Raw genomic sequence first — 24,664 nt, forward strand, 5'->3', positions numbered from 1 at the left:
GGCCTAGCTCCTCCTGGGAAGAGCTGGGATGTGTGGTGGCTTTTTTAATGGACGTTTTCCATCTCATCCTAAACGGGGCTTTCAATGGCTCAACAAGTTGTTTATAACTGTTTTTTTTTTTTTCTTAAGTCTTTAAAGTTACAGCTATAAAAAATTGGAGTTGTATTCTTAGTGACGTCAGTGAAGGACGTTTGGATATTCGACAATAGATACATGGATGTTTAAAAGGTAGGGGCACACATTACCTTAAGAAGACAGTTTGTCAGTTCAAGACAAATTGACCCAAGTGAGGGGATTCAGGTGAGAAGCAGTGGCGTTGCTTCACCCTCCCACTCTTTGTACTCCCTGGAAAAAAGAACAAAAACAGCTTAAGACCATTCCGTCCAGTTTAATTTTGGATTTCGTGACTTCCTTTCAGTAGTACCACAGGCTTAATTTTCTTTCAAAATAGGCCCATCTGTCACTTCCAGTAACCTTTCAAACACGTTTCCCTGGAGTTGTATTAAAGTAATGGAAACTTCTAAAATCACTTGAGAAAGGGTTAGGGGAAAAATTTTTTTTTTTAATTTTTAGCTTTTTAGAAAACAAGCAAACTTTCCCAATATCCAGCATTTTTTCTTACTTGAAATAGAAAATCAGATTTTTTTTATTCAGGTGAAAACAATTGCTGTAATTGCTCACCCTCCAAATATTATAGCTACATGATGCCCAACAAGGTTGGTGCATCTGAGGGTGTCTCCAGGTTTGAGTTTATGCTGGGAGTTCATAAGGGAAGCGGAATCTATTTGGAATTTGTAGAAATGTCTTCCTGTTAATCAATCAGTATGTCTACTGATGGATGTAGTCTTTGTTCCTTACAGCTTGTAGATGCTGATCTTATACGTTGGTAGTTTTTGTTTACAAAACACTACCTTTGTACCTACATTTATTTTAGGACCTTCAGTCAGAACTTCCATTCTCTCAGTACTCTTGATAATCTACTCTTGAGGACATTTCCATATACCAGTATCAATGAGTACTAAGAAGAAGTTGCCATGCCCAGTGTGACTCATTAACTGAGATGTAACTCACAAACATGAATCATAGGTAAAATAAAGCAGTTCTCTGTACCTCCACTTCTGTTACCATTTAGAAGCTTCTAAATATTCAGATCATTTTCAAATCGGGCATTTCTTTTTGGGGGGGTGGTTCTTTGAAATCAACTGGCTGCTTCTTATCTAGTTGATACCTTCACAGTTAGTTTTCCGATGGCAACAAGAGCCTCTCCACAAATAACCCTCCCTGCTTTTACTCTCAAGAGTGAAAAGATCTGTGTAGGTTCATGGGAGTATGGTACCTGAATCAGGTGAGGCTGCCTGGATATGGAAGCAGTCTGAATTTAAAAGGATCAGGTTCCCCCCCTCCCCCAGCCCACCCCCCAAGAAATCTCAGTGTAACGAGTTTCTGAAATAGGTGGCATGCTTGTTTTGTTGCAATTGTAAGACTATTCTGTAGAAGGAATTTTTTTTAAATGCCAGTGACTTTTCCAATCTACAGTTGGTTGATAACATGATGATCTGATGAATTCTGCCTGAGTTACCACATGTGTGGTGTAATTGATGTTTGCTTGTGTATTTTACATATATACATACATATTGCCAGTTTACACATTAAAATATAATACTGTCTTCTTAATTATACCAAAAAATCATCTTTCTTGGTGCTTCAGAAGAATCCTTCAGGGTCTCGCCTTGATGTTAAATTTTCATATGAAGATCATTCATTGTACAGACACACAGATGTAGAAGATGATGTGGAATTTATCCCCTATTCATAGAACATATTGAAGAATGCTTAATGTGTGTTATTTGAGCTCTTTGTATCAATTCTAGTTAAGTAGACTTTACCGTGTTGGGTACCATTCAGTTAAAAGTCAACATCATAAAATGTTATAATAATACAGATTTTTCTCAGAGATCATAATTATCCTGTGAAATCTTCCCACATCTCTTGGTTACTTAACATACTGCCTAATATAGTGACTGACATCTGAATTCCTCAATATGTTTAATTCCCTTTAGTTCATAATATAAATTACGTTCACATTTGCTCCATTTTCTCTACAATGTGCATGAATTTTAAAGCATCACCCCTTGCTTCCTCCATTAACTTCCTGAGCTCTGCTCCCTCCTTGCCTTTGTTAAAGCTTATTAAGGAAATAATGTCATCTGTCTCCTTCGTGTTCCACCCAACTGCCGATTCCTCCTCATTCTTCTCTGCTCCCCCTGTGGTACTAAGTGATCCCACCCTCTTGCAGAACCCATACTGGAGTATTGATAGTTGCCTAGCTTGTATTAGTTATGATGATTTGGGTATTGATCTTATTTTCCTGACTAGCTTCTAGGCTCTTTGAAAGTAAATCTTGTGTCAGTTCCATCTTGGCATTATTCGTTGTCCCTGGCATTGTATCTTGTACACAGTAGGTGTTCAAAAGATACTTGCTTTATGAATAGGTGAATAATTTGTAAGCTTAAACAGCTGAAAGCCTCCCCTCCTGCCCCTCACCATTGTTGAAGTGATTATTCAAATCAATAGATAGCTGTTGATACATAAGGGAATAAATGCAATGGGCTGTCAGGGAGGCAGAGAAGGTTAACCAGGGCTAGGCAGAAATTTGCAGTCCAGAAGGAGGCAAGGGCAGAGCTGAGGGAGGGGCACTTTGGGGAGGAGGAAAGGCTAGAGTAGATGTTCAGAAGAAGGTATGTGCATGCAGTGTATAAATTGGCCAGTTTTACTAGAACAGGATTCCTATAGAGGAGAACTGAAGAAATAAGAACCCACAAAAAAAAAAAAAAAAGGCTTAGAATGTGCTTCTGAAAGCTTTTGAATCCAGGCTAAGAAGTTTGAATTTTTTGTTTTCTTATATTTATGATACCTACTTAATAATAATAATATTTTATGTCTTGGTTAGAATTTTCTACAGAAGTTTCTGGTTACAGTATGCTCTAATAGTTTATAAATAGTTTAAAGGACTTGGTGTGCATTTTATTAGCAATTACTTGGAGGCAGTGTGTTGTGATTTGTATTATTTTGTGACCCTAAAGATACAACATAAATAACCGTTTGGTTTATTAAAAAGCTTCTTTGCACCTACTGCCACATTGGCCATAATCTGTGGTAGTAGCATTAATAAAAACAAACATTTTCCAGTATTGTCCAGCCTAACTTTGTTCTTGCTTCTAAGTTCATATATTTTGTAAAGCAGAACGTAGCTTACAGACGATATGGCCCGTTCTTAACTGAGGAATTGTTCACAGTTTTGTTTGCTGTGAAGTTGGTCTAGCTAGGGGACTGCCATGCTGAAATGTGGGAATTTCTTTTGCTCTTGTGTAAGTGTTACTACATTGAATTGAGAGTCTCACTGGTTGGCTGGGGGCTGGCACAGTGGTCAAGGGGAGTCCAGGCCACAACCTCTGCCCCAGGTAGTGGCATTGCATTGCATGTCTCTCCAGGGCCCGTACTCAGTGTTCCCGGGATCTTCATTTCCAGGGGAGCTTGTAATAAATTGCAAACTTTTACCAAAGAAACAGATTAATTCCTCCCTGGGCGTGTATCCACTATCCTGTTCTTGGACTTTCTTTCCCAAACAAGTAATATTTATAGGTGAGCTGCTTGGACTCAGCCCAAGTAAGAGAATGTGTTTGAGGACTTCTTCTGAATTCTGTGAGCTTGGGTTTATTTATTTCTAAATATTGCTTTGCCTTTTTCCTAAACACAAGTGTTGATAGCTGATGTTGAAAGGGATTAAATATTTGTTGCTTAGTCAAATCAAAAGATCCATTTAAGGCTCCACTAGGTACAAGGCATTCAATGATGAGACAGATTACTCTGTCATTTCTTACTTTCCAAAAGGTACAATTTTCATCACTATTATTTTATGCTTTGCCGTCTTATACAGGCGTACTCTTCTGATTATTCTTTGGGCCTTGAAATCAGCTCAATAAAATTTCTATGTTAACATGCTAAGAACTGTCTTGAGTTACAGCTTGGGGAAATAGATCACAAGGTTTTGAACTCCTGATTTTTATGTACTTACTACCTGTATCTGGTAGTTGGCATTCTTCCTGCTTTGCTTGTTGTTGTTGTTTCATATACACATGCCTTACTTTTTTATTCGATTGCAGGTTACCTTACAGTGAGCAAGCTTCTTGTTTTATAATTTGTTATCTCCCCCACAAGAAGCCAGGAATGTTGTAGGAGCTTTTGTTCACTGAGTGAATCACTCCAGTTAGCGGGTCCTGGTGTCCCTTTACTGTTGGCTTATCGTTTCTGTGAACTGTGAAATCCAGGTATTACAGCAGTTTCAAAGTATTGAAAGGCCTTTGCTCCCTTTGCCAATCCCAGGAAGAGAAAAGAATCTGATGAATCTTCAAGACAGTTATTGAGTAGAACTCAGCCACATGCTAATGTTGGGTAGACACTGTCACCTCTTCCAGCTTCTACTGTTAGACTCAAAAGTCCTGATGACCAGGGCTCTTTTAGCACCTAGGCTGCAGCTGCCTTTGCCCAGCCAGCCAGCAGTTTCCAGGCCCGACTCCTGTGTTCCCCTCTCTCCTGGGGATGGAGAGGTTGAGGGGACATGTTGCAACAAATACTTCTGGTCCTCCCAGAACCTTTCTAGGAAAGGACGTGTCACGGGGAAGGTACCTGGTTAAGCACATTTACAGCTTTCTGAACTTTCTCTGCTTCCTGAGAAATCTCAGCTCCCAGAAGCCATTTTTCAAAAGACAAATGTAGCCAAGATTCTGGAGGACTTGCCAACTTGTTCCTGCCTTTGATCAATTGAACAAGAAAATTACTGTACTACTTTTTTCAACATGAGGGAATTTTCTAAGAGACTGACTTCAATTTAATATTTGTCACCTGTATGATAAGCACATAATAAAGGCAGACCTTAATCAGTATATGTCGGTATCTGTGCCTCTGAAGAGTTGTTTCAGTCAAGGTTCTCTGCTTGCAAGCAACAGAAGCCAACACTGGCTAACTTAAGTGGAAGAAGAATTGATGGGACCGTGAGGTCACTTGGAGAATTGAGGAGAAGCCGAAGGACTAACTCTCGGAAACCAGGACAGGTCTGTGGAAGTCATCTGAGAGAAGCATGAACTCTGACTGTTTCCAGTCTTCTGTCACCCGATTCAGGATTCAAATTCCCGGGAAAACTTGCCTGATTTGTCTAGCCCAGCTTCTGTGCTAGCTTTGTGGAGGGCTGGGCAATTTGATTGACAGTCCCTGAGGGAAGTCTGGGTACAGTTAGTAGAAGAAGAGGAATGATGCTGGCACAAATCACAATTATCCACTGCAAAATCATACCATCAATTTAAAAAATGAAATGACACATGGATTCTCTATAGATGCAAGCCCTCCAGTTTTGCTCAGCATTCGCTAAGCCTGTCCTAAAATACATTTTCGTATTCTGGCATTGTTCAGGGTGGGATATCGGGGGAGGTTGGGAGGTTAGTGATATAGCAACAGTTATAAATGAAGTGAGTAGCTGAGTTTGAGCCAAACCACTGAATAGCTGAGTAACCTTGGGATTGTCGCATTTCCTCCCTATGCCTAAATTTCTTTACTCTCTAAGCCTGAATTTCCTCATCTGTAGAATGGTACAGATAATAATAAGATATTTCAAGGGCTAAATAGATCATCTATGTGAAAATGTCTTGCAAATGAGAAAAAAAATGTTTGGAAGTTATTATAAGATGAATTTGTCATTATGGAGAGAACAGATACTACTTATCTTCCATCTTTATTAAGAATAAAACAAACAGACAATAGCTTAAACAGCATGACCAGATTTAGGAGGTATCTAAGGAAAACTTTCCTCAGAGTGACAGTCATTGAAATGGGATACCAAGGAGAGAAATCTCCTTATCTGGATGTGTTCAAAAATAGAATGTATTTTTAACATGTGAAATTCTTTAAGGCCATTTTGCTGAAATAAGACCAGGGATGGACTAGACAACCTCTAAAATGCTTTCCAACACTACTTTTTTTTCATGCTGATTCTCTGATTCCAAAACTCTAACAAAGAGATGAAGCTGTTGTTAAAGTTATTTGTTATAGTTTAAAGCTCCTACCGTTTTTGAACATTGTCCATTCCAGAGTACTTATGAGAATTAAAAAAAAAAAAAAAAGAATTAAAAACAGATTTGCTTTGACAGTGGTCTCTAGCCCAGTGGAGATTTTTCTTTCTTTGCATCTCAGTCCCATAAGTGATTACAATATTTATGTCTGTGTACTTTTTTAAAAAATAAAACAGTGTTCAAAGTTCAAAATCAGCTGCAGGTTTTGTGGGTGTTAGTAGCGATAGTTATTTTAATTGGGTTGTTGGCTTCTGGCCACCAAAGACAGCCTGTACTTTTTCACAGGGAAACTTTCTACTCCTGCTTCTACAAATCTTTGAGAGTTTTCTTTCTAATAGTCTAAAGGAATCCAGAGACTTTTCATGACCCACTTGATGTGTCAACCACCTCTTTTTCTGAGGTTGGTTTACCACTTTTTCCTTTCTCTCTAGGACTCTTGCTGGGGAGTTGATCAACACAGGTTCTCCAGTACCTATATCAGCTTTCAAAATCCCCTTTGTGTGCTTTCTTTTATCTTTTCATGTCTTGCAAATATGTCCTAGCCATGTTTTCTCCTCACTTTATCCTTGTTCCACTGTAGTTCTTTATACCCATGTCAGCCATGTAAAAATAGAAGATGAATTTTGTAATCCCCTTTTCTTGGCTAAAATTAATCCATAATCCCAAGGCATGCCATATCATTTATGCAGGATGAGTTATCTTGAGTTCATGTTCATCAGAGGAGAACTCTGAAGCAAGGAAAGACTTGAGCAATAGACTGAGGCTGATTTCTTTTCTTTTTTTGGTAATTTTTGTATACAGAAAAGCGTGCACATCATTAGTATTGTCCATGTATTTTTCCATTGTGAACACATTTGCGTACAGACCTGTTCATCCAGATTAGCACGACCAGGAATTCAGAAGCCTCCTTGTGCTTCCTTCAAAATACTCCCAACCCCGAGGGGGGACTACCATCCTGCCTTCTAATAACATAGATTAGTTTTTGAACTTTGTATGAATAGAAGCATACAGTATAATACTCCTTTGTGTCTGGTTTATTTCACTCAACATTACATTTGTGGAATTCACCTATGTTGTTACTTCATTTACTCATTTATTCTAATTGCTGTTTAATAGCAATGCCCCATAGAACTTTATGAAAGTGGTTTATGTCTGTACAGTATGGTAGCTATTAGCCACACGTGACTATTGAGCACATGAAACGTGGCCAGTGTGACGGAGGAACTGAATTTTTACTTAATCTTTTAAATTTACACGTGACTAGTGGCTACTGTATTGGGCAGCACAGTTGTATAATATTCCATTTTATGACTATGCTACAGTTTGTTTATATATCCTGTTGTTAATAGAAATTTGGATGTTTCTGGCTATTACAAATAATGACAATATAAACATTCCTGTACCTGTCTTTTGGTGAACATAAGCGTGTATTTCTTTGGGTTACGTACCTAGAATTTGGAATTGCTGAGTCAGAAGGTATACATCTGGTCAGTTTCAGTACGTGGATACTACCAAAGAGTTTTCCAGAATAATTGTACCAATTTACACTTCCACCAGTTATCTTTGAGAGTTCTAGTTGCCCCATATCCTTGACGACACTTGGTATATTATTAGTCTTTTAATTTTATCTATTCTGGTGGCTGGATAGTGGTGTCACATTGTTGTATTTCTTTGATAAGTAGGCATGTTGAGCACCTTTTCATATATTTATCAGCCATTGGTTATCTTTTTTAAAATACTTCTTCCCTTTTTTTTTCCTATTGGGTTGTCTGATTTCTTACTGTTTCGTAGGAGCTCTTCATATATTAAGGAATCTCAGTTGAGTAAATGTATTGTAGATATTGTCTCTACTTTGTGGCTTGCTTTTTATTTTCTTTCTTCATAGTTCTTTAAGTGAAAAGAAGTTCTTAATTGTAATATAGTCCAGTTTATCATTTTTTTACCCTTTTGATCCTTTTAGAGTAATCTTTGACTGCTTTAAGGTTGTTTAAATAATCTGCAGGTTTTTCTTCTAAATTCTTTGTTTTGTTTTTTACGTTCAGATCTAAAATCCATTTCAGATGGATTGTAGAGTATATTGTGACGTGGGGGGGGGGGTCAGGTTTTATTTTTTTCATATGGGTATATAATTAACTCATTTACTGAAAAGACTATCCTTTGCCCAGTGCAGTGCAGTGTCTGTCATCTTTCATTTTGTCACTCAACAAATATTTACTAAACATTTCCTGTATGAAAGTCAACATAAACCGATTTGGGTCTTTTTAAAAAAGAAAAGAGCAAGTGCTCTAAGGAACATTACTGATTAGTCCAAATACACGCGAGAACTCTGCTAAAGCAATCTCCCTCTAAATCCCTTTCAGCTGCTCAGGACTTGGACGTCCATGGACTGACAGCCGCCATATAAAATACATGTGGCATAGTTTAACACATTTCGGTAGGAAGTTGTGAATCTGGTCATTTGGATGTTCTTAGTTAACTCCTGGCACAGCATCACATACATACTTTCCTTCTTCTTTTAAACCACGTAATGCATGATTTTCCCCTTTAATTTTAAAACAGTGCATCTATTTTCAATTAGAGAGTCAGAATCTATTTGTTGGAACCAAAGAAAGTGAATGCCTAATGGAGTTTGAAGGGATCTAGTGAGAATATGAGACATGCTAGCATTTTTCTTCCTCATTCTCACACCACTGAAGAAATAATTTCAGTTCCGGACTTTTTGCTGTTGTTGACTTTTAGGGTGGGGCTTGCTTAGGGTTTAGCGAAGTGGCAGTTTTGCTTATCTTGGTCATGTATATCAAAGCCTAAACTCTTCTTGTTTCTTGTACTCTGTTCTTCACCGTATTGTTTATCCCAAATCACTTATACTTGCTACATAACTGTGCTTTTAAATAGCATACTGTTAATATACTATGATTTTCATGAATATATGTGCATGTATCCAAACTTGAACATCCTCAAGGAAATGTATTGATACTTTAAAAAAATAATGACTTTTTTTGTCACGTTATATTGTGACACTTTCCTCTCAAGGGGTTAAAAAATGCTCCACTTAAAGCTATGATCACTAGTTTTGGTTGATTCGTTGTAAACCTATACTTTGAACACATCTATTTTCCTGATTTTATGTTTCTTAAAGTGAATTTGCTAAGAAGGTAACCTTTAAGTTGTTGTTGCCACCACTACTTTGTAAGATGATTATGCAGTTTTCTTACAATCTTGTGTTATTTGTTTAAAATGAAAAATGACTTAGAAAGGACTGGCATTACCAGCATATATCAAGGAACTTGATACCACTGTTGAGATGTATAAGATTATAGATTGGTTGGTAGGTTATCTGCTTCTTTCAATGTACACACATCCTCTGTGGTAAAAAGCATAATGGTTTTGAGCTAAAAAGAAGGCTGTCCTGACTGTAGTAGACATGGGCCAGTCTGGGAGGTAGTGAACAGTTCTTGAAATGGTGACTCTGTGATAGGAGTTTGGCTGTTCAGGTCATCCTTTTCCTCGTGTATTTTGAAGGCACTAGCCTGATCTTCGCCCTCAGGCTGTGCTCATGGCAAAGGGATAAGAGTGTATAGTTGTTTGGTTAGACTACACTGCAGCCAAACCCTCACTAAAGTTGGGTGTTAAAATACTTTTGGATTCAGTAATCCTTCAATTGACCTTGATCCTATATTCCATATTGTAATGGAAAATTTAGTGTTAGCAGTGCTTGTCAGAGTTTTAGGAATTTTGGCTTTAGCAGGGCCAAGTGCAATGTCAGTGAGATATTTGGCCAAGAATTTGATATTGGCATAAAATGGCCAATACCATATACTTTGCTGATGGTCTATGTAGATGTCAAGTGGTGTGTGCCCAGCCATGGGGGAGAAGGGCGGCCTGAAGGAAGAGTTGTCTTTTTCTTTGTGCAATGACACTATCATTTTGCCAAATGCTATATAAAGATGAAGTGCCTTCTAATTTGCATATAGCTGCCATATAGTCCGATGGCAGCTTTGGATCATCCAAAATGAATATGAGGTTAGGGATGGCGATTTTATATTCTAGAACAGTGCTTCTCAAACTTTAAAGTGCGTGCAAACCACATAGAGATTTTGTTAAAATGTGGATTGTATTTCAGTGTATCTGGGGAAGGCCCAAGAGTCTGCATTCCTCACAAGCTCCCAGGTGATATTGAAGTTGCCTGAAGTAGAGCCATCTTTGAAATAACTGACTGTACCACCAGAGGCAATATGAAATCATCAATGGGCTAACCTTTGAGTAAAGATCCCAGAACTGATACATCTGTAGGATTTCAGCGGAAGGATATTCAGCAAGTAACAGACTTCCTAAGCTATGTCTTCCTCATCTGAAAAGTGAGGGTGATAATGTTACCCACTTTGTATAGTCGATGTGGGCATTAATGAGAGAACATATTGGGTTGGCCAAAAGGTTCATTCAGGTTTTTCCATTAGATATTATGGAAAAACTGAGAACAGACATTTTGATGCAAACCCAATTGATGCAAAACTTTCAGGATGGTAACGTCAGTATAGTAGTGCCCACTGAATGGTTGTTGTCAAATTCTTCTCAGAAAGTTTTGGGTAAGGAGAAACATATGGGCCTTTGGATAAACTGCAGAACGTGTAAGAAAAAATTGCTGATTGTTTGAAGATGTTGAAGAGGCTATGACACAACAATGAGACATGAGTCATTATCAGGTACACCAGTGGTTTCCAGGAAGTAGTGGCCTAGACTGTGATAAGACCTAGGACAGCTGGTCTAGGATGTAAGTAACGGTGGCGACTCGGAAGGGGTTCGTGATCCATGTTACTGCTGCTATCAAGGAGCACTGACTCTTTCCTGGTGGTCAAGGTATCTTATTATCTTGACTCCAGGCTGTTCGCAAGTAAGAGGCGGCAGCCAGTCCATTGCGGAAAATGGAAGTGGGTGGGGAGGAAGGAAAAGGGAGAGAAATAACCTTTGCCCAGCAAAACCACCCAACCAGTCGAACAGACAAACCTGGGCCCAACACCATGTCAGGTATTTTATATGCTCAGAAGTGTGAGGTGCAGGTAGTATTCTAATTTCACAAATAAACAAGTGTTTAAAATGTGTGTCTCAAATCACTCCAGTTGCAAGTTTATGGGCTGGATTTTAAAATCAGAGTTGGGCTTCATAATTTCCAAAAAGCAATGCTGTACTTGACTCCATAGACACCTTTGGCACCAGGACACACATAGTTAAGTTCCTTATGAGAAAGGGCAGCTGGAGTTCTCTGCGGCCACTGCAGCCGTCCTCCCACCCCCTCCGTCAGGGCCAGAGGCAAGAGCGCGCTGCTCACTGCTGTGTCTCAGTACCCAGCACCCTGCCTGACCCGCAGTTGGAAGCAGTAAATACCGTAGAATGAATGAACCAAAATCTAATGGAATGGAGCTGATTGTGTGATACTACTATTATTGTGGGCCTTTTAAACTCTTAATTCTTACAACCATCCATTTGACTTCTGCTTCCCGACTATAACTTTTTAATTACCTCTTTATATTTTCAATTAATAGCATGGTTATTTGTTTAGCAGTTAATTTTAAAAACTATGCATTTTTCATTTCTCTTAGGGTCAAAGGAAGTATTAGACATGTATTTGCTTGTGGGGACTTGCAGTCTCATTAGAGAGAGAGAGAGATAAGATACTCAACAAAATTATTTACTTCTCTAATTTTCAGGCAAGAGAAAGATTTCTACATGAAAGCATATATATTTTTCTTCCTTTTGTGATTTCCCTTTCTTTGTCCTCCTTCCTGTCATTCTGGGTGGTGCATGTGGTGATACATCTGGCACTATTGGGCATCTGTTTGTTTTCTGACATTTGCCCAGGGAGAGATCTTTTATGGGAGCCCAGGAAGGTGTCTCAGCTGCTGCACTCCTGGGCTGCCAATAGGTCTTGATCTAGACTACTATAAATGATGTAAAGATACAACTCTATGGTGAGCTTGGTCACAGATCAAGAAAGTGATTGGAAAGCTTATTCAGCAGAAAGAGCACTTGACTATGAATTATAAAACACATAGTTATAATATGTGAACAGAGCTATAATATGTGAAATTAAGAAATCTGGTTGAGTGTTTTCATAAGGACCAGATTCTTTCCCCCTCCCCCTTTTCCCAAGTGGAAATACATTGATTTTTATAAAAATAAAGATAAATGTGCTCATTATAAAAAGAAAATTTAGACAACATATGAAAGCAAAGGAAGAAAGTAAAAATCACTGTGAACATTACGATAGGGAGACATACTAAAATTTAACTATGCACAAATAAATGTAGGGTCACTGTCCCTTATCCAAAACTTTGTGGGCCAGATTGTTTCTGAATTAAAAGTTTTTTTCTTTTTTAGATTTTAGAAACATAATATGAGAAATATACTATATATTTTGTAAAACCCCCATCGAGGTATAGGGATAGGCCCCTGTAATCAAATACATTAACATTTCAGCAGCAAAGTATACTAATATTTATAATTAATAGAATAAAGACTCTAAATATTCTTGTAGTAGGTCACGTTTTCCCGTAAATGCATCACAAAAAACATCTCTCAGTTCTTGGAACTTTTGAGAATTCAGATTATAGATAAGGGAGTGAGGACCTGTATATAAATACTGATTGTTTTTATTGGCTGTACACCACACTTTTTTTCTGACTTGCTTTCTCATTTGTGCCATATTGAACATTTTTACAGGATAAATTGTTAGAAATGGAATTGCTGGGTCAAAGTGTGTACATATTTTTAAGACTTTTGATAAAGATTGCTAAACTGCCATCCTGAAAGATCACACCAAATTTCAGTGTAGGGTCTGAGTATGCCTGTTTTTACCACATCCTTGCAAATTCTGCATTGTATTAATGTTTTAAATCTTGCCAATCTAATAGGCAAAAGCCTTATTTTAGTTTACCTTTTTCAATACTAATGATGTAGTTCTTTTCATAAGTGTTTGGCCATAGACTTTCTTGTAGATTCATTGCAGAGGTTGAGACATTTTCAAATCAGTAAACTGAGACGATCATCTTACGATGTTTTCGGAGATATTAATTATATATTTCAGGTATGATCGCTTGCAGTGGTTATTTCATTTAAAAAGTGAGTGGTGAGGTACAGCCAATATCTCTGTAGGTGTCAGCAAGCTGTAGGCCAGATATGTGTTTAATCCCTGGCTGGCTTATTCTCAGACGTGGCTCTGAGAATGTGTCTCGTTCTCAGAGTGCCCCCTTGGTTCTTTTAATCTGGACAAGTATGGTAGTGTCTACAGTGAGGACTCTTTCAAGGATGATTTGGATAGAAACTTCCTGAGTACAGAAGAGGTACTGAATGGCATTCACACCTGAAGGGTTTGGTTTGAAATCTCTTTAAGCACATCATCAACCTGTAGGTGAAAATAAGTGAGGCTGTGCCCTTTGGCCCTGTGTGCTTACCTCATATGGTTTTCTGACAACTGTAAAATAGTACAGCCACACTTACTCTAAAGGAGGAATTTTGATGTTTTTATCCTTTCATTCTGCAGGATCTAAAAAGATTTCCCGGAAGTCTGAGACAGTGGTTCTCGGTTGTTGGTAACCAGGTCTGGAATCACCTGGGGAGCTTAATTGCCACGCAGGTACCTGAGCTCAGGCAGTTGAGACCTCATCCAGCAGGTCTTGGACTGCCTTGAGAACGGTAGCCCAGCTCTGAGTTTAATCAGGTTATAATAACAACAGTAATAATCATAGAAGTGATTTTTATACTTGTTAAGTACAGGTATTGTTATTATAATGGCAGTAGAGATAATCATAAAAATTCTTACTAATGGCACTGTTATGAATGTTTTAAATATGTATGATAACTCAATATTAGTCAAAGTTCCACATTAAATGAATGAGGAACTTTTGGATTCACCATCCTTAATATCTGATCATATTTTATTTCTTGGAGATAGAGAATGAGTACTTGAAATAAGGGCCATTCTTAACTTTTGAATGTAGAGAACACAGATATAGGCAGCATTTTTTTATGATAAAGAAATTTTCAGAAAGAGATCAGTTTTCTTAGTTGAGCAATAGAGTACTACAAGCAAACTAGAAAATTTCCTATTGACACGATCTCACTCTTCTGTAGTTTATTAAAGTTTGCATTTCATTTCCTTATAGTTTGTGTGTGTGTAACTTTCTTTATTGTCTGTTTTGAAATGAGCCTGTATGGAATCTAGTTGCTTCCTTGGGGATCCTGTCACAGACACATTTGTGAACAGTTGATGCAAGAGAGCAGAACACATTTGCATCAGTTTCCAACATGTCCATGCAGTTCAGCATTCTGGAACAAAGAGCCGTAAAAGAATGTTAGCCACGTTAATTTGGGTCAACCCGGGAGACTTGCTAATTATGCGACCCAAGCACTAATTATTTTGTGAACCTTGTTCTTAAAACATAAGCAGATGTGTGAACTTCCATCAGCTCCATCACCCAGATCCCTTTGTGTTCTGGAAACTGATGATTTATGGTCCCCACAGTCAGCTCTTGACTCAATGAAAAGCAAAGGTATGCCCGGCTGATAGGAGAGAGCAGGCTCTCTGTCCCGGTAGAAGCAGGGTTTATCATTGATCTTCTGTGCACTTGATCCAGCACGCGTTCACTCTCTCAGGGAAGGGGGCTTGACGTTAGCTCAGATCAGCAAGTCTGAGCTGGCTTGCCAAATTACCCAAATAGATATGGAAAGTCAAACGTCACCCTCTCACTGGCCTTGTAAGGGCATTTACATTTTGCCTTAAATTTGAAAATGATTTGACAGGGTGGTTTGGTTTTGTTTCGTTTTGTGTTTCCCTAAAACATGGGAAATACATGTAGCCTGGCTCTTATTATGCGTGAGGAAACAGAGGCACACAGGTGACCTCCCCGAAGTCATACAACCCTGGAGCTGCATTTTGAAAAATGACAATTTACTTTTGGACTTTTTTTTTCCTCTCTCTCTCAACTTTTAAGAGTAAGGTATATTTATTTGTGCGGTAATGATGGGTTTAGACTAGAAAGGCCAGTGTCAGATTATTTTGCTTCCCACGCTTTGCACTCCGAGCTTCTCACAGGGTGGGTCACTTGCCTATCTGTAAAGCAGATAGAGGCTGAGTGGAAAGTCACCTTTAGCCTCTTGGAAAAGGAAGGGAATTATCATTCAATAAGAGCTTTACTCTTATTGGTCTGTTCGTCCGATACCAGACAGGTACCAGATGTCCTAGGAGCTTCCTCTAGGTGTCCCACTTTATTCCTCACACTGTGCTCGCCCTTCCACAGATAAGGAAACCGAGGCTTTGTGAGATGAAATAATAACACTCAGTGCTGCCAAGTGGATACGTGACATCTCTAGACAAGTCTAACACCCAGGCTGCCTGGCTCTACAGCACAGGCTTTTGTCAGAACTCCCCGGCCGTTGGGCTCCATCCTTGCTGGCTGCCCTAGTCTTGTGTCTGTGACCAAGCCTGCTTAGATGGACTGGGACCTGGGATGCCTCAAACCTTAATCTTTTGTGTCCAGTCTGCTTCTCATCTGTCAGTGCCTGATTCTGCCACCCTGGGTTGACCTCCCTCCTGTGACTTCCGACCCACATTGCTCATGGTAGCTTGCAGCCCTTGTTCTGACTAGCTGAGATGCTGACCACTCCTTCCTGGCCTTGCTTCCGTCGCCATGTAACTGGCCATGATGTCTGCCTGAATGTTGGTGACAGCTACGAATTTTGCTTCCTCCTGTGGTTATGAACTGTGCGTGATACCAAGGTCTGGGCCAGGTTGCAAAATAATTAAAGCAGAAACTCCAAGATTGCATGCTGAGGTGGTAAGTGAAGTAAAAGAGGGCTGTGAAATAAGTTAACTCGGTTACCATGGCTCATGGCTAAGAAGCCAGGCTGGCTAATTGGGAAGCATGTGTACACACTCTGGGGCCACCATGGAAAAACCTGGGTGAAATTTCACAGTCTCTATTCAGATTTATCCTCTTTTGTCCAGAAAATAAATTGGTGTTCATTTTTCTACCCGAGTTTAGATTTTGTAAACCCAGTTCTTGAGTCTCAGATCATTACATATCATTGTCACTGATAACATTTTGTGGATTCTTGATTTTTTTTTTTTAAAAAAAATTAGATTCCCTTTATTATTTTTAACATTCTTGCTTTCCTTTTTTTTTTTTTTTTTTTTTTTTTTTTGGTAATTTAAAAGTAAACTTTTTAGCTGATGTGCCACGTCAGACCTACTGTCTCATCTGTTACTATCATAACCTGTTAAGGCATTCCTCTCAATGTTATTTGCACAGCAAAGTTTTTTTTATCATGGATATCTACAAAAAGGATGAGATTTCAATTAAGGAGGATGCTAATGCAAATAGTCAAAGTAATATTATTGACAAGGATGCCTGATGAAACTTAGGCATATACCACAGCATGAGAAAAGGATATTTTTCATCAGATGAAGTATATTATTTGGAAATGAATTGTGATGACAGCAAGTAGAAAGCAAACAGGACATATTTTCTGTATATTTGGAGCTTGCCTTAGGTATAAGAAATTCTGAGAGAATTTCATTTTGCTTCACCCAATGAGTTATAATAAATTTAATTTAAATTTAATCCTAAAAGGTGGGTATTTTTTTTTAATTTTTGAATTTTATTTATTTTTTTATACAGCAGGTTCTTATTAGTTATCTATTTTATCCACATCAGTGTATACATGTCAATCCCAATCACCCAATTCATCCCCCCACCACCCCCATCCCCCGCCACTTTCCCTCTTGGTGTCCATACGTTTGTTCTCTACATCTGTGTCTCTATTTCTGCCCTGCAAACCAGTTCATCTCTACCATTTTTCTAGGTTCCACATATATGCGTGAATATACAATATTTGTTTTTCTCTTTCTGACTTCCTTCACTCTGTATGACAGTCTCTAGATCCATCCACGTCTCTACACATGACCCAATTTCGTTCCTTTTTCTGGCTGAGTAATATTCCATTCTATATATGTACCACATCTTCCTTATCCATGTGTCTGTCAATGGGCATTTAGGTTACTTCCATGACCTGGCTATTGTAAATAGTGCTGCAGTGAGCACTGGGGTGGGGTGCATGTGTCTTTTTGAATTATGGTTTTCTCTGGGTATATGCCCAGTAGTGGGATTGCTGGGTCATATGGTAGTTCCATTTTTAGTTTTTTAAGGAACCTCCATACTGTTCTCCATAGTGGCTTTATCAATTTACATTCCCACCAACAGTGCAAGAGGGTTCCCTTTTTTCCACACCCTCTCCAGCATTCGTTGTTTATAGATTTTCTGAAGATGCCCATTCTAAGTGGTGTGAGGTGATACCTCACTGTAGTTTTGATTTGCATTTCTCTAATAATTAGTGATGTTGAGCAGCTTTTCATGTGCTTCTTGGCAGCCTGTATGTCTTCTTTGGAGAAATGTCTATTTAGGTCTTCTGCCCATTTTTTGATTGGGTTGTTTATTTTGTTAATATTGAGCTGCATGAGCTGTTTATATATTTTGGAGATTAATCCTTTGTCCGTTGATTTGTTTGCAAATATTTTCTCCCATTCTGAGGGTTGTCTTTTTGTCTTGATTGTAGTTTCCTTTGCTTTGCAAAAGCTTTGAAGTTTCATTAGGTCCCATTTGTTTATTTTTGTTTTTATTTCCATTACTCTAGGAGGTGGATCAAAAAAGATCTTGCTGTGATTTATGTCAAAGAGTGTTCTTCCTATGTTTTCCTCTAAGAGTTTTATAGAGTCCGGTTCTTACATTTAGGTCTCTAATCCATTTTGAGTTTATTTTTGTGTATGGTGTTAGGGAGTGTTCTAATTTCATTCTTCTACATGTAGTTGTCCAGTTTTCCCAGCACCACTTATTGAAGAGACTGTCTTTCTCCATTGTATATCCTTGCCTAAAGGTGGGTATTTTTAACCCAGTTTACTGATAAAGAGCCTGAAGTCAGAAAACCTAGGTAAAGAGGCTGAAGTTGCAAATGTACAGGGAAGATGGATTCAAGACCAGGATTCTAGGCCAGCTGTGTGAGGAATACAGGGGTGAGTGTACCATTCAGTGAGGGACACAGGCATTTACTGAATACCGAGGGAGTGAAGTTGAAGAGAATAGCTCGGGAGGTGGGGGGTGTGGGCGATGACTGGAAAGGCTCTGCCAGATGATACTTGCACTGGGTCCTGAAAGATGGGGGGGGGGGGTTTGACAGATGAGTGAGAGAGGGGGAAGGTGATGAGCAAAGACACAGAACAAGAAAGTACAGGGCAGTTCTGGGGAAGCTTTGAGGGACCAAAGACAACAGGGTGGGCAGGTTTTCTGGTAAGAGTTCAGGCTGGAAAGATGCAAGGGAATCAGATTGTGAGGAGACCTAAATTCCGAGGCTCCTCGGAATTCCAAATTCCCACTCCAGAGGTTGATTTTAACTGCCCTGGGGCCACCCAAATCCAAGGACAGAGAAAGGAAGCCATGGGAGTCTGTGTTTTCAGAATTCAAGGTGGGCTGGAAGTGTGACAGGTGGCGGGCGGTGTCTGGAAACAGGAGGAAGCCCTGGGAAGCTGGGTGATGAGAATCACAACCAGGGCGAAGGAACGCCCATGGGGAGGAGTGGCAGCCTTGAGGCGGAAGCCAGAATCAATATCTAAACAAGTTGTTTGGGTTTTTAGCTTAAGAAGAGACCTGAGGGTATGTGTAGGTCAGGGGAAATTGGTTGGTAAAGAGCACAACTATCGACAACCTGGAGAAAATAAAATAAAACAAATCTCTGGAGAAGCATTGCTTGGAAACTATTAGAAGTGAAAAGAGAATTGGTGAAGTTCAGAAATTCAAGGTAGAGAAGAGGCAGCTTTTACCAGACAGTCCTAATCAGTTTCATCAGAAGTGGTGGGATCATCTGCCCAGAAAGATGGGAGTGAGTGAAGCGGGGCAGGGGGTGGGGGTGGGGGGTCGGGATTGTGGAAAAAATCACTTGGGGTGCAGATAACTGGGAATTAGTGAAAGAGAGTGAACCTGAAATGAACTACGGAGAATCGCTGAGCGGGGCCGTGCGCCCCGTATCTAACTGTGCAGAAATGTCACCAGCCTGCCCTACTAGGTATCCAGACTCCATACAGTCATCCCTCCATTTTCCGTGATAAATGACAACAGGTATAACATGAATAATTTAAATCTCCAGAGAGGCCCCAAATCTCATCAAGCATTGAGCTTCTTTTGGAGTAAAATATCTTGGTGTCCCCTGATGGAGTGTCAGAATCATCTTTTTTGACTGTGGTATTTGTGCATGTGGTTCTTTCAGGATGTGGAATCCCTCTGGCCTGTGACAGCCCAGTGACCCCAGGATTACTGATTGACTTAGTAAAGAACTGTGTTGCTTTAAGGAACCCAATTCAGTCAAGAAATAGCTTTGAGGAGTCTTCTAACCCAGTGAACAAGTGGACCCTGCCCAAAGGGAGCAGTTTGGCAACATGTAACAAAATTTAAACTATATATTCTCTCTTTGCTAACAGTTGCTCTCTGCAGAATTTGCTCTGCTAGAACGAAAGGTCTGAGATGGCAGGGATGGTGTCTGTTTTGTTCATGCTGAATCGGAAGCACCTAGCCAGTTCCGTGCATATAATATGGGCTCAGTACGTGTTTGTTACATAAATGTGTGACTGGAACTCATAAAAGTGTGCAAAGACACCATTCTCCACCAGTGTTCTCTGACATCCAGCCAGATCGTCTTTTACTTCTATACTTCTGCCATGGTCCCTCCTGCACTGGGCCTTTGCATGTGCCACCCACCTCCCCGTTCTTCTAGATTCTTTGATGAGATGCTTTCATATGATCATATGCTTTTCCTTCTGAGCACTTATGCCATTTTGTGATTGTATATTTGTTAATAAGATTCTCTGAATAATGTCTGTCTCTCTCATCAAGCTCTGATCTTCCTGAGAGCAGGATGGTATCTGTTCACCATTATATATCAATACCAAGGCCTTGCTAGTACAGTACCTGGCACAGAGTCTGATATGTGCATGAGCACTGACACACACACACACACACACACACACACACACACACACACACACACACACAAATTAATAGTGAGCTTCTGTACAGCATTGTTTATAATAGTGAAAACTTGGAAATGACCCAAATATCTATCAATAAATAAATAGGTAAATTATGGTAGTCACTCTTTGGAATTCTTATTCTTTTTTTTTTTAATTTTTTATTTTTGGCTGTGTTTGGTCTTCATTGCTGCTCATGGGCTTTCTCTAGTTGTGGTGAGAAGGGGCTGCTCTTCTTTATGGTGCGCAGGCTTCTCAGAGGGCTTCTCATTGCGGTGGCTTCTCTTGTTGCAGAGCATGGGCTCTAGGCGCACAGGCTTCAGTAGTTGTGGCACCCGGGCTCAGCAGTTGTGGCTCGTGAGCTCTAGAGCACAAGCTCAGTAGTTGTGGCACGTGGGCTTAGTTGCTCCACGGCATGTGGGATCTTCCCGGACCAGGGCTTGAACCCATGTCACCTGCATTGGCAGGTGGATTCTTAACCACTCCACCACCAGGGAAGTCCCACTCTTTGGAATTCTGTGCAACTGAAATAAACAATGAAGAAGAACTGTATGTACTAACCTTGGAAGTCATGTATGACATATTTATTATTGTGTTTTTTAAAAAACAAGTTGCAAACTATTATGCATAATGTAATCCTCTTTCTATAAAAAAAAAAGAAAAAGAAAAAACCCAAAATGTATATATTGTAGGTGAATGGAAAAAAATACTAGATGGATACACAATGAACTCCTAACAGGTTTATTTTTGAGTTGTGGAATTAAAGCTCCACTTTTATTTCTTTTCTTTTGTATGTAATTTATTTGGAAAAAAAATGTAGTTTTGGGGGGGCTATAAATTTCATTCTCTGCCCTCTTCATTCATTCATTCATTCCTTCACTCAAGATATTTAATGAACACATGTGTGCCAGGCCCTATGCAAAGCATTTTATATATAACTAATAAACAAAATGCTCTTGATCTGCTAAACTGCTAGCTGGGGCCACAAGCAAGTACATGGCCAATTTACAATGTAGTTTAACAGGTGTTACAATGGGGGAAACCTCAGCGTACCCTGGATAGGCAATGGTCTGGATGGGTGAGGGGGGCAGAGAGGCTCCCTAGGACTTTTTTGCTCAAGCTGTTATTTCTTGAGTGCCTACTGTTTGCAAACCTCCGGGCTGATTTCAGCACATTCCCTGTCTCCCAGGAACCCATAAGCTATTGGAGAGAGTGTTCCTTTTCTTAGCACTAAGTAGCAGAAATGTACATCACGTGAGCTAATAACCTCAGATTGTCAAGAAAGAGGGAGAATAACCTGGATTATCCAGTCACAGAACAGTTGGCCTCTGGGTAGTTAAGAGCAGCTGTGTTTCATTGTCTGTAAAGATGTCACTCTCCCATAGGTTTAGGGTCCATGACAGTTCTGAATGATTTTTCCTATCCTGCCTTCTTAGCCCTTCTTCTTATTCATTTGCTGTATTCTAAATGAAGCATGTCTTGGATTGCCGTTTTTTTTTTAGGGAAAGTCTTTTAAACTGTTCACTAATTTCTTTTTAATCATGGTAATTTCTGAAATAAAATAATTGGTTTGAACGAGTAACTGTGGAGTGCCAGGGGTGGGAAGGAGGAGCCAGCACCTTCCAGCCTCATATCTAGGACCACTTGAAGCAACGCCCAGATTCTGAATGGCCTCACTTCACTCACATATGCCTTTTCTGGTGTTTCGTTCCATAGGATATAACCCAGGAGTGTAAAAAGGAGCCGATCTTAATGAGAGTCTCTGGGGACATTCCCACAGGAAGCTTTGCTCTGGGCCGCTGTCAGGGCTCATCAAGCCTTGGCTCCTGCCCAGTGCCGCAGGGCGAGCTGGGTGAGGGCAGAGCAGGAGAGAGCTGCCCCCACGAGAGCAAAAGGGCTGCTCCAGAGTCGCTTGGCCACTGGTGGCTTCAGTGACAGAATTGGATTTGCCATTCAGAATTGGCTAATTCTCCCTTCTTTGTCTGCAGACCTGATAGTCATTACCGCTCGCAAAAAGCTGGTCAGAAGCCCTGGATCCCTTGCCTGCTCTCAGCAAAGATTTACTAGCTGTGCCCTGCTGTAGTGAGGTTTTGTGTTCCTCAGACTTCGTTATTATTACAAAACATGCAATGGAGCGTCATCCTAAATAATTAAAAACCCCTGACAAAGAAGATGAGCCCAGCACATACTGTGATACAGCAAACTGATTTTCCCCTCCGTCACAGTTGTCTGTTGGCCTACTAATTCCCCAAGCTCTAGAATTAACAGTGGGCAGCTCTGTTCTTAAGAGAGTTACCCAGGTTTGGTACTGGTGCCTTCTTTGTAATGGGGCAAAGGGGTGGGTTGGCTGGGTTCCTAGCAGTCTCTCAAGGAGGACTTCAGTGTGCTTCCCAATGTAATTAAGTATCATTGTAATAACAGACACGCTTAGTCCTTAGCAATGTGGATAACTTCTGGAAGATAAAACACAGCTGCTGGTATGATGTGTCATATGTAGTTGTTTTCCACTTTGAAGACAAAAAGTAAAGGAACTGAAAAATTGACTCTTGAGGCTGGAAGATCTCAATCAGGTCTGCCATGTTCTGAGGGGCATAGTAAATAATGGGGGGCATGAAGTGAATAAAAATGGTTATAATTGTGCTAGTTTCTCCCTTAAGTTGATAGCCTGATTAAAAGGGGGAAGTTGAGGAGGGGCTGTTATAGATTAAAAGGAACTAGAGATGAAATGCAGTGTATGTCCCTTGTTTGGATATCCTGTTTTGAACAAAACAAGTTAAAAGAAAAAAGGTGATTTTTAGATGAACAGGGGAATTTAAATATGGACCAGGCCTGATACCAATAATTATTCAGACTTGACAATAACATTGTGGTTTATAAAATTTTATTTTTATATGCATTATATGTAACAAATGCATCTTAAAGCCTGTAGGGGTAAATGACAGTTTTAGGACAAATGGCATTTGCTCTGAAATACTTGAGCAGAAAAATTGTAAAGGGTGTAGTGAAGCAAATAGTACAGTATGGCAAAATCTTGATGATTGTTGAAGGGTTATGGGGATTCATTTTATGAATCATTTTGTAAATCATTTTTTAAAATCATTCATTTTATGGGGATTCGTTCACTCCCCAAACTTTTATGTATGTTTTAATTTTTTCATAGTGGTTACTTTGAAGTGACTGAGCTCTAAATTCTTTAGAAGGAAATATCTACTGTATTTTGTTAAGAAATTTACAAAATGTTCCATTTCAGCTTCTTTGGTTGTAAATTCCTACATTTTAAAATGGGGATAATGGATTAAGTAAATAAATGCTAATCCCTCACGTGTCCGCCCCCCCCCAAGATTTGTATATAGAGACCATGAGCAGGTTTCCACCCGGGATGCCTCCCTGCCTCATCATACCTCCGACCATTCTGTAATGAGTTGCTCACATTTAGTATTTTCTGACTTAGAAATTTTCCGTATTGCTCTTTGCCCAGGCCTCTCCGTTCCTTGTCATCTATCACAAGGAGGAAGGGAGGGTGTCAAGAGCTCTACTCCCACCAAAAGGCTGTGCTGGTCTGCCCCTGCTCTTCTGAGGGTCTGGGACCTGAGACCAAGGGGAGGTTGTCTTGGGAATGTCTCCACCTCCCTGCTCAGCTCTGAGGCCTCCTCTACCTGTTCACGTAACCAGAGTCAGTTCCCTCTATGTGACAAGATGGCCCAGTGGTCAGATCCCCTGACACCAAAGTTGGGTATCACCACCGCCACTTACTAGCTGTAAACACAGCCCCATCAGTTGCATTCCCTGTGCTTCAGTTTCTTCCTTGGTTAAAGGGCAGTGATGATAATAAATAGCTAACTCACAGGGTGAAGATTAAATGAAATAAGTATGTGAAGTGATTACTAGAGTGCTTTTCACAGAGTAAATACTCATAAATGTTTGTTACCATTCTTCTTAGGTTTATTATATAACTAAACATTTCTGGAAAATAATGCTTATACAATCGATGAAAAAAGTAATTTGTTATTTAGTCTCCCCATCTTATCACAAAGTACAGAATAATTCTATTCAGTCAGTGTGTTACTAGCGATACTACTTTTTACTGTCTGTGACTTAAAATTGATATTTTGAGGATTTAGTAACACCCTTATCTATGTGGTACAGTTAATATAAAGAAATAGCATGAATGGCATGGCATTCTAGAAAGAACAAGAATGTAGAACTAGACATATCTAGATTGGAATGCTAGCTCTGTTCCTTATTGCCTTTTTGGATAATTTCTCGAGGCCACATTTCCCTCAGCTCTGAAGTGGGGAACATGAGGCCTACTAGGAGGGCCATTGTGGGGATGAGGAGAGCCGTGAGGCCCTCATACAGTTCCCAGTGTGTAGAAGATGTGTCCCATGTTATGGCAGTTTAGCACAGTGTGCTGTGCTGAGAAGGGGTGGGGGGAGGGAGGTGACAGAAGGGACTGGGAGCCCCTGCGGGGAGACCC

General features: G+C 39.8%; 1 protein-coding gene and 1 long non-coding RNA gene across 2 annotated transcripts in view; both read left to right on the forward strand.

Annotated features, from left to right (window-relative positions):
- GNAQ (G protein subunit alpha q) overlaps positions 1-24,664 on the forward strand; it is a 287,397-nt gene that overhangs the window by 99,969 nt on the left and 162,764 nt on the right. The gene's annotated exons all lie outside the window — the stretch shown is intronic.
- LOC309665007 lies at positions 8-16,319 on the forward strand. Its single transcript, XR_014266148.1, has 2 exons — positions 8-13,329; positions 13,361-16,319. It is a non-coding gene; the product is annotated as an uncharacterized lncRNA (long non-coding RNA).

Source organism: Balaenoptera physalus, assembly GCF_965194825.1.
Source record: "Balaenoptera physalus genome assembly, chromosome: 7".
In the NCBI taxonomy this organism is placed as follows: Eukaryota; Metazoa; Chordata; class Mammalia; order Artiodactyla; family Balaenopteridae; genus Balaenoptera; species Balaenoptera physalus.